The sequence below is a fragment of the Pseudochaenichthys georgianus genome, chromosome 14, assembly GCF_902827115.2.
Source record: "Pseudochaenichthys georgianus chromosome 14, fPseGeo1.2, whole genome shotgun sequence".
NCBI classification, from domain to species: domain Eukaryota; kingdom Metazoa; phylum Chordata; class Actinopteri; order Perciformes; family Channichthyidae; genus Pseudochaenichthys; species Pseudochaenichthys georgianus.
Genome location: NC_047516.1, coordinates 24894854 through 24906058, shown reverse-complemented (window position 1 = coordinate 24906058; position 11205 = coordinate 24894854).

Below are 11205 nucleotides of genomic sequence, written 5' to 3'. Positions count from 1 at the left end.
GTGAAATATTCTGCACAAGACGTTAACATGGTGTAATTCAGGATGCACTGTATGTTTGGTTTCAAATGCTCCTCTTTTGAAAAATAATACACGCTGAATTAGTGTGCCTATTGTTGGGACCAATGTTATTTTGAAATATGAGTACAGTATGTTAAAAAGGAGTTTATGTTCACAGGAGCACCATGCATCCATGCCTGGCCTCAACGAGCTCCTCTTTCAGGCTAAGCTTCAGGGCCCTGTTTCCTCAGCTGAGTGTCATATGTCATATAGGCCTGGAATAATTCCAAATGCAGTAGGCTTGTCTAACAATGTCCTTACCGGTCACACAAAAAATAATCAATCAGACAGCCGCAGCGGATCCTGAACGCAACTTGACTAAGCTTTCGGGGTCACATGGGGAAAAAAGCGCCTCTATATTGTAAGCAGGGGAGCCGCCAGGGATTTTGGGCCCCATGAAAATATATCACATTGGTTACTTACATTATTTTTTCTTAATGTTCTAAAATAGTTTGGGCCCTTGTCAGTCACGGGCCCTTAGAATCGTCCTAACTTTTCACCCCCTTACGGTGCCCCGGACTATAGGTGAAGATTACTGCAGGCAGCCATTATTTATACAGAACACAGCAATTGCCATTTGAAATAGACGATGCATCTATTTCTCAGATCTGTTCAGAATGTAATGTTTGAGCATGTGTGGTTATTGCTCAAACTATTAAAAAAGTCAACTTGAAGATTTTGAGGTCAGAACTGTGCAAAGACATCTCAGACAGAATATACGGCAGATAGATTGCTGGCAGCTTTTTTTAACTTACTTTTGAAGGGCGTCCAAGAAATAGCATATGTAACCACATGCATGTGGAACACATGAGGGTTCACCTAACACATCTGGCGTGTCTACTCTGCATCTGGCACGACCTTTCTGCTAATGAAATTTTAAAAATCACTTCCTACAGCCAGTGAGAAAACTACAGTTCCACGGTAGACAGCACTTTAACCACCTACGTTTCTGATGTATCCTCCTGCGTTATTTTCCATCTGAATTTTTTTCAATAAGTGTTCCTATCTTTGTTTAGCAGTTCCTGTAAGAAGGATTTCCTTCCTAGCTGTTTCCTGATGTTCAGGGGCTTCCTCCATGACCATTAGCACAGTTCTGATGTGAACTATGCATTTTATTGTTTAGTTATATCTACTGCATGCCTAAATCTAGCTGTTTATAATTGTTTCCTTTCCAGAGAACTGAATAACAGAAATACAAATTTTTTAAAGAGGCAACCCTGAACCTGACTTCAATTTTAGATAATTAAAAACTCAAAACTAATTCTGAACATCTGACATAATATGGAACCAATCCAAAGAATCCTACCCTCCGCCCTCCTTAAACTGGCTGCCTGTGACATTATTTGAGTTTGAGGAACAGCTATTATTTCCCTCATTTTGTATTTAAATTGCAAAGGTTTTCCGATTCAATATAACAATGAGTCATTGAGGAATGTGGTAGGAAAATCGTTTTTTCTCTCTTCACTTTTTTCAAATTCTCTCTCCCTCTGTCTCTCACACACTCATAGACAACGTATATGAATAAATGAGATAGTGGATATCAGATAAAAAGGCACACATATAGAGCTAATCTGAATCTCCTCATGCTAGCATTTACATCATCAAATGTATCTCTTTTTTCCTTTCGTTGAGTCCAGTGGCGGAGCCAGGACATTTTCAGTGGGGTGGCCAGGAGGGAACCAGTGATCATTTTGGGGTGGCATTGAAATCACTATTATATGAACATAAAAATACATCTCACTAGAAAACAAGGGGTTATTTAAGGCACCTACAACACACCTCTTCATTATTTGGGATTAAGCTAGCGGTGGAATAGATCAAATGATATTCAGTATATCTAACTATTTTTTTTTCGTATTCTCGCAGGCAAAGTATCAACGAAGCTTACATTATACAAATGTAATGCAATATACTGTACAGACTGTTTAGCTTATGGTGATCAGCAGCCCTATGAGCTCATTCTCTCAGTGTATCATCAGGAATACAGAGACACACACACATAATTTAAAGAAGAGTTTTTAAATTAAATGATAGGTTAAGAATAAACATCTTAAAGTAAATAACAATAAACAATAGCCTTTAACCCTGTAAGGCCCCCGGTTGTAATTTTACAACATTACTTTAAGCTATCCTACAAAAGTCAGTACATTTTTTGGTTTTTTAAAAGACCACATTTACATAGTCAAAAGGTCAATTTGTTCAGCCTCACAATGCTATTGGGTAGTAAATGTGTTATAGGTCCTGCCCTCTGGCCATACACGCCAGGGATTTTGGGCCCCATGTAAATATATCACATTGGGCCCCACCACCAGGCTCAGGCCACGCCAACCAAGCACAATTTCTGTAACCACATCTCCAGAACCCAACCCACTCATGTATGCTTATTGCTTTAAATAACTCTACCTGTACAGGCTTGCATCTATCTTGTAGTCCAATGCTAACCGCACAATGTTTACTGACACTGAGCTGTGAAAATATAACACTTATGGGGGGACAGGGCTGCTGAGCCTAGAGATGGATCTGTTGGTCCTGGTACCAGGGGGAGGGACAACTGATTTAGTATGAATAGCTGCTAAAAATGTACCTGCATTTACTAAATGTCAGCTAAAAGAGGAGTGAAATTAAAAACCTGTATAGATATTAACAGTACTTAATGTCAGCTTAGTAAAAAAAAAACATAACAATTATTATTTACAATGGACTAAGCTTAGCTAACTCAGACCACACCCACCTTTTCTCTTGAAAAACTGGGTGACATACTGTCGCCCTTTAGTCCCTCTCTCTTGTCTTTCTGTCCTTTCTTTTCTTTGTGAGTCGTTGAGACATGGTTCACACGTAAGTACTAGCATCCCTGCTCCTAACATGCTCTCACTCTCTGCTAGAAAGTGCTGGCTGTGCTGCACCGCGTTTGGAGGCAGGACCAAACCATTACATGTAAATAGAAGGGGGTGTACAGAGGCTTTGGATAATTAACTTTTGGAAGAAAATAAGTTAAATGAATTGTAAGTTTAGTGAGTACATTATCGATATAACGTCCTATTAATGTTAATTCTTGATGAATGACGAAAGGTTACTTAAACATTTGTTTCTTAATGTTCTAAAATTGTTTGGGCCCCCGTGGTGAGGGTGGCCAGGATTCAGCTGGGGGTGGCCACTCCCAGCCACCCCCCAGCTCCGCCACTGTCGTTGACTTGTTTTGTTGCATTATTTATGATTCAGTGTAGAACTATTTGGAAGATAACTTGAAAATAAAAGGCAATTCAAACATTATTTGGGTAACTTAACCTAGCTCTTCTTACTTTCTGGTATGTCCTTGGAAGAGACGCCTTTAGTGTCACCTATCGTCCATCTGCACTGCGCTCGCTCAGCAGTGTCAGCACCCATCTGCTGACCCCGTTCTCACCTCTGCAGCCTCTCATCCCTCAGATCCCTGTTACACCACAAGGGCTACTAAATTGATCAAGATGTAAAACAAAACCTGTTGAATCTACAAGCTGTGGAAATACTTTTAAATGTTGCAGGAATTTAGAAACAAAAACAAATGGGGAATAAATATCTATTTAGGAATGATATCTTATGTGTGTTTTCCATTATTAATAATAATAATAATAATAATAAACACACAATGAGGAAGATGTTTAAGGGCAATAGTGTCACTTCCTCTGCATGATCACTCAGATAATAGCAAGCATGAGCTTATCACTAACTCCTCATGTTGTTCTGAATTATAGAAAGGCTTAGGGCTCTGCCTAGTGGTAGTAATATTTATGACACTGAAATGATTATATGCCTCTATATTTTATGAAAGGGGTGGATTGCCATTACATTTGGAGCCCAGAATGAATTCCTCATGAGTTTGATGACTGCTAAACTTTTCATCTTGTCTCACAGATGAAATTTCACACTGACTAACTGTATGCAGGATTTCTCCGTAATAGTATTTTTTTCACAATATATCAATTCTTGTTTCATTTAAGCATATCATCTCAATACTTATTCTACAATAGCATGCATCTTGCACATCCTAAAAATATTCACACATGACACATGTAGTAATATAATGCACATGCATATCTGTAATATACAGTAATATACCATAAACACATGCAAATAAGCCTACCTGGTGCTCCTTAATCGTCAGAGTGCACGAACATCCTTATTGAAGTTGACCAGCAAACACTTTCTCCCATATCCTTCTCCAGTAGCAGTCTGGTGGTATTATTGGCCACACACTCCATTGCCTGTCTGTTTTTCTTTTCCCAGCAGCCTGGACCAAATGCACTCTGAACACTGAACCGCTCAATCCAGATGGATAGAATTACAACACAAAAAACGCACAAAACTAAACTTCATAGAAAGTAAATGAGACCGCATTAAGCCTTCACTGCAAAGGGTGATAAAACATTTCATGCAGTTTATAGCCCACACATCCGCTAGGAGGCGGCAACGCTAAATTTAATCAAAAAGTAATCAGATATGATACTGATGACAGCCTCTGTTAAAGGTGGAGGTGCTGAATGGTAGTGTACTGTGATATTACACAGGCAAACTTATGAGTACAATTAGACTACTCATGGTTGCATTTATTGCATCAGTCTGTCAGGGGATTTTGCATATCTATTGTATTGTTTTTCTGTATCTATAACGCCTGGACTGTCATGGTCCCTGTGCAGTGGCGGCCGGCCCCCCCTCTTCCCACATTAAAAAAATAAAATAATATATATTTAAAAAAAAAAAATATATTTTTTTATTTTTAATAAACAAGGTAAATATTATATAATTGGTATCAGTAAAATGTATAATCTACAATAAAATCTCGTTTAAAATGTTACGATGTCTAAAGTTACTGATAAGTCACATGTTTCCTGCCTGGCCTTGCCCGTGTATCATTACCCTCTCTAGGGCGCTATGCACAGCGCCCAGACGAGAGTGCAGCAAGTGCAGCAGAAGCCAACTGTTGCTATCTTTAAACTATGCTGCCAAAACATAATTTCAGCCAATCAGCGTTGTCAAATCTGATGGTCACAGGGCGCCTACGTCAGCGCCCGGTGCAGTCTGTGAGTTGTTTGGACTTGTATCCAAGGAGACAAAACAGGAAGCTGTCATTCACTCTGGAAGCTATCATTAGCAGCTAATGAAAACTCCGTTTTTGACATAAAAATGGAATTATGGATTATCAATAGTTTTTTCAAATTGACAGACACATTGGATTAACCTATGGATTAACCTTCAGCCGCGTTTTTCTCGTTTTTGATCAGAATAACAGCAAAAGGTGAGCATATCTCCGTGCTTTGCTACCTAAAGCTACATCGTGTGATGTCTGTATTTGCTTCCTCTGTCGCGAGTTCTGATCGCTCAGTGATGATACTTATATTTCTAGAATCTGTGGAATCTCAGCTTGTTAGCTAAGCTTGTTTGTGCATATCCGAAAAGTATATCGATTGATTTATACCTAGAGTGCGTTAGCATTTTTTCGCTCAGGGCTCATTTAGACGCTTCTTGTGAGACTTGTGTTTTGTTTCGGTAAACATGGTTCATATCATCAGTTAGCTGAGTTTCTTCCTGTTAAATGAGCAGGACACATGAATAGTTTATTACATTTTAAGAAGCCCTGAGACCAGGGGCATCGCCTGGACCTGAAAACATTCGGGGCTTAGCCCACAGTGGCGGTGGCCGTGGCGCTACAGTGGAATTTTCTACTGCAACACTCCCCACACGCACACATACAGTACACCCGTGACTGTTAGGCAGGGGTAAAGTGCTATTTTTTTATGAGTGGGGAGCGGACCTCACCTCCTCTAGGGGGGTCCGGGGGGATGCTCCCCCGGGAAGATTTTTTTTTAAATATTGAAGTTAAAAGCATCATTCTGGTGCACTTTGAGAGCAACATTAAGAGATCTATGGATACATCTCTCAACACCCATATGAAACAGACCTGTAAACAGATTTTCTTTTTCTTTATGGATATTTTACAAATCACTCCCCTTTTAAACTCTATTCTTGTTTTACTGCCATATAGATTATAATGATCATATGAAGGTGTGCCGCGAAAATAATCTTTTGAATAATTTGTGACCAAACCGTTTGAGACCCACTGAGATAACGGCGAATTCACACCAGCCTTTTATAGTCCGGTTGAATCTAACCCTGGTGCGTTTCACCGCTTGGTGCGGATCATTTGGGTCGGTGTGAACGCAGTCCGAGATCTCTGAAGTGAACCAAACGAACCAAAATCTTTAGCGAAAGAGTCTTTCAAGACATCCGCGGTTGTTAATTTAAAGAGTGAAGCAGAATTATGTGTTGAACAGTGTCGTGTAAAGTAAAAATGCTCCGTCATAAAAGTAAGAACACCTGTCGTCGGTGAAACCCCCTCCTTACTGCAGAACGTCTCTCATTATGTTATAATGTTTTTCAACGGACGTTGTCTGATTATATAATCATATGCCCAGGCCAGGCGACGCCAGTGCCTGAGACACAGTTTAGTGAGAAAAAAACAGGTTGAATGGGAATTTCTTTCTTATTTTAAAGTAAAATGTATGTTATTAATAACTCTATATATATATATCAATCTATGTGTCCTTTGATGCCAATCTTTCAATATTTTCTTTTTATTAATATTTTCTTTTTTTGTTTTTAAATCACACGACCGCCCTTCAAGCCAATCAGAATCGAGCTGCCGCTACTGAGAGTGAAACTGAGGCCGTTTCTCAATCTCGAGGATGCTGGCTTGGTAGTCGCGTACTTCCAAGTCACTTCCTTCAGATACGAAGCAAGTATGCTTCCAAGCCACGGCTTCGGAAAACGAAGAAGAATGGAACAGGCTAACAAGTGTGCCACTCTCTCTAACGGTTTCAACATAAACTGTACCGAAAATAAATACCTCAAGATGTCTATCTAATTATGAACTTGCTTTACTTTCACGGAACTAGGGCTGTCAAGTTAACGCGTTAATAACGCGTTAACGCAAACAAAATTAACGCCACTAATTATTTTAACGCGATTAACGCATATGTATTTTTGCCCCGTAGTTTCAGAGCGCATCGAATTTAAAATACCATCTACAAGCTGATGCTGACAGCCCCGCTCCTGCCGTCCGCTTGTGGCCGACCACACTTCCATGCTCACCGGCAGGACCGGGAGGGTGTGTGTATGTGTGGCGCGAGAGAGACCTTACGTGTATTGTTGTTGTTGTTAGCATCTGGTGCTAGCTAGCAGCGCTAACGGATATAAGGAGCTGTTTAAATGAAAACAGAGGAGCGACATTTCGCCGACAACTGCGCCGAGCACTTGACTTGATGCAGGAAGCCAGAAAAAGTACGAAAAGTCAGCACACTCAGCACGGATAGTGTGCGCAACATGATTGCAGCGTAGGCAGCTCCCGTTCGAGCATACCTTGAGTTGCACATAGCTCCAACAATCCATCACACACACACACACACACACACACACACACACACACACACACACACACACACACACACACACACACACACACACACACACACACACACACACACACACACACACACACACACACCACACACACACACACACACACACACACACACACACACACACACACACACACACACACACACACACACACACACACACACTTTGTATTGTATTATTGTATGAGAGAGGTTCCAGATTGAATTGAGGCGAATATTTGTAATGTTCAGAGGTTGTTGTGTTTAATATTCATGAGAATATGTGTCATTGTTCAAATGATAATAACATTAGCATAAAGCATATTTGTCCACTCATATGTTGATAAGAGTATTAAAAACTTGAAAAATATTCCTCTAAGGTACATTTAGAACAGATAAAAAATGTGCGATTAATTTGCGATTAACTATGGACAATCATGCGATTAATCGCGATTAGATATTTTAATCGACTGACAGCCCTACACGGAACACATTTTTGGTGAAAACAAATGTAACAAAGTAACATATTTACCAACTACATACTTACATTTAAATGTGTGCTGCGTCAGTTCAGCCATTCTCCGCAAGGGTTTTTGAAATTGATTCTTGCGCAAAGCATTGTGGGGATTTTAAGGACGGGCGAAGTCTACCCATGTGCAGCCTCGAAATTTCCCCCAAACCAAGAGGCGCATTCACACCACAGTACTTGTCCCACAAAGGTTCATGAGAACTTAGTTCATGAGAACTCTTTAGTTCTCATGAACTAAGTACAGATCGTGTTCACACCGGAATAAGTCCCTGGGGGTGGATTAGGCAAATGAAGCCGCTCACGTCACTTCTTCTTCTTCTGCTTTGGGTTTACTGGCAGGCCGCAAACCACTTCACGGCGTATACTGCCGCCCAAAGTCCCCGGCCGGAAGTCCCCGGAGTTGGGGACCTTGGCCTTCCGAGTAAATCACCAGAACGCCGACACCTCCTCATCTCCACCGCTCCCATGTTTTATTTTGTGTTGCCATAAGTTAGTCTCTCTGCGTTTCTGCGCTGGGCTAATGCTAATAATGCTAATGCGAGGATAATAAAATGGCGGCTTCAAAAAACTTTTTGGGAGTTTTACGGGGCGTGGTTTGCAATCCGCCCAGCCAATCAGAAATAGGAACCTTTTTCTCCCACGAAAGTCCCTGCTCTCTAGCAGGGACTGAAAAGGGGGTAAAAAGGTTCTCATGAACTAATTTTAGTACCGGCTCTTTTTGGTGTGAAGGCGACAAAAGAGTTCTCATGAACTAAGTTCTCATGAACCTTTGTGGGAAAAGTACTGCGGTGTGAATGCGCCTTGCGCCCCGTCCACACACAGGCATGAAAACAATCTTGAAAGATCTTGATGCTGGGCGTGTCTGAAGCTTGGCGATTTTTTGCGAGCAACGCGACCAACAACCAATCACATGAATCTCCCGCCCCCGACATACAAAGCAATAGCAATGTTAAAACGAAGTAAACTGGATATAAACTCCCCAAACAGGCGAAAACCTACCAGTTTCACCCACTGTCTCTGCCACCTCCCTCCATGCCTGGTTCCTCCGGTTTGTATCCCGGTAAATAGTTCTGGTTGTAAAGAACCGGGTGATTTGCTACCGTAATTTCTCGTTTGGAATATGAGGAAATGAACTACGGTCTGGCTCTCCCAGCTTGCACGCGGTTTGATTGGCTAGAGCTTGTACTGGCGGGATTTGCATAAATGGGATTTGATTGGCTGATGCCAGCTTCGAAAGAATCGGGAGCATCAAAAGTTGAACATTGCTCAACTTTTGATACTCACGATGCTTCCAAAGCCATGCTCCGCTCCCCACAATGCAGTTCGGCGAAGATTCAAAATCTTCTACGTCACCCCATTCAAGTGAATGGGCGAAGCTTTGAAAGATTTTTTTCATGCCTGTGTGTGGACGGGGCGTAAGGACCCGGCCTCGGTGGAATTCCAAGTATGCTGGAGATTGGAACAGTACTTCGGCGGCACTCGATGACGTAGCATCCTTGAAATATTGGCTTGGAAGCCAGTATCCTCGAGATTGAGAAACGGCCGGACACTACCGGCCCGCGCATTATGATTATATAATCAGACAACGTCCGTTAAAAAACATTACACATATAATGAGAGACGTTCTGCAGTAAGGAGGGGCGTTTCACCGACGACAGGAGTTCTTACTTTTATGTAGCTGACGGAGAATTTTTACTTTACACGACACTGTTCAACACTTGATTCTGCTTCACTTTTTAACTAAACAACCGCGGATGTCTTGAAAGTCTCTTTCGCTAAAGATTTTGAAGATATCCGCGATTGTGACACGTAAATACTACGCTTCCTATGTTTTGGTGCGGACTGCGTTCACACACCAACAATGAACCGCAAACCGAACCTTCTGAAAAATGAAACAATGTAACAAACTGTGGTCTGGTGCGCACCAGAGAAGCGGACTATTAGGTGTGAATCATAGGTGTGAATGCACCCTGTCTGTCTCATTTCCATTTAATTTGTTTATTATTATTATTTACTATACCTATTTATATTTCCCCCCTAAACTGTTTGTCTGTTTACTTTAGAGTTGTTTTACGGAATGTATTTGTTAATATCTGTCATATGATATCATGTTGTGTTTTAAGCATTTTCACTACTCAAAATGAATGATCTGTATTGCTTATAGCATCCATACGGTGGCCCTGAAGTGCAAGACACCACAGCATTTCAAAAAACACCATAGCATTTCACAAAACACTACAGCATTTCAGAAAACACCACAGCATTTCAGAAAACGCCACAGCATTTCACAAAACACTACAGCATTTCAGAAAAAACCACAGCATTTCAGAAAACACCACAGCATTTCACAAAACACTACAGCATTTCACAAAACACCACAGCATTTTAGAAAACGCTGCAGCATTTCAGAAAACACCACAGCATTTCAGAAAACACCACAGCATTTCACATTGGACGGAAAGGGTATTCCTTTAGGGAGAAGACTTCTTGTTTGTGATTGGACAGAGCCAGCCAGAGAAGCACTGCTGTGATTGGTTGTTTTTGCTGCCAGTCAAGAAATGACGCCTCGTGATTGGTCAACACCCGACAGCGAAATATGTCCCAACCATGGTCCCACAACGTATGGTCCCAACACATCAGCCGTTAGCACACACTCAGATCTCACAGCTCCTCATATCTGTTCAGAAACTGGACAAAAGTTAAACATGTACAAACCACAGACTGTCTATGTCATGGCGAATACAGTCGCTGCTTTATTTATGTCTGTATGATATTGTTGTGAGTGTGGACGGAGCAGCTACAGGTTAGTTTAGCCCAGCGTTTCTCAAAGTGTGGGGCGCGCCCCACTGGTGGGGCGCAGAGATGTGATAGGTGGGTCGCGAATTTTTTATTTTTTTTTCACATTTATTTATTATTTATACACTGGTGGAATATCAAAACAACGGCACGCCCGGGGTGCAAAACGTATCAATGAAAAGCGACCCTCTACCACACAAAACAATACCTGTAGATAACCCAATTTGTGTTCTTTGAAATTGAAAAGGATATTGCATTGTGTTTGTTACTTTCGTTGCAGTTGTATGTCTTAAGTGTAATTTGGCATGCTTTTATTTTGAAGGCAAGTTTACGCTGTTGACAGTTGTTGTTGCTATGGAAATAAGAAACGTTTCACAGCGGGCGGAACTTGTC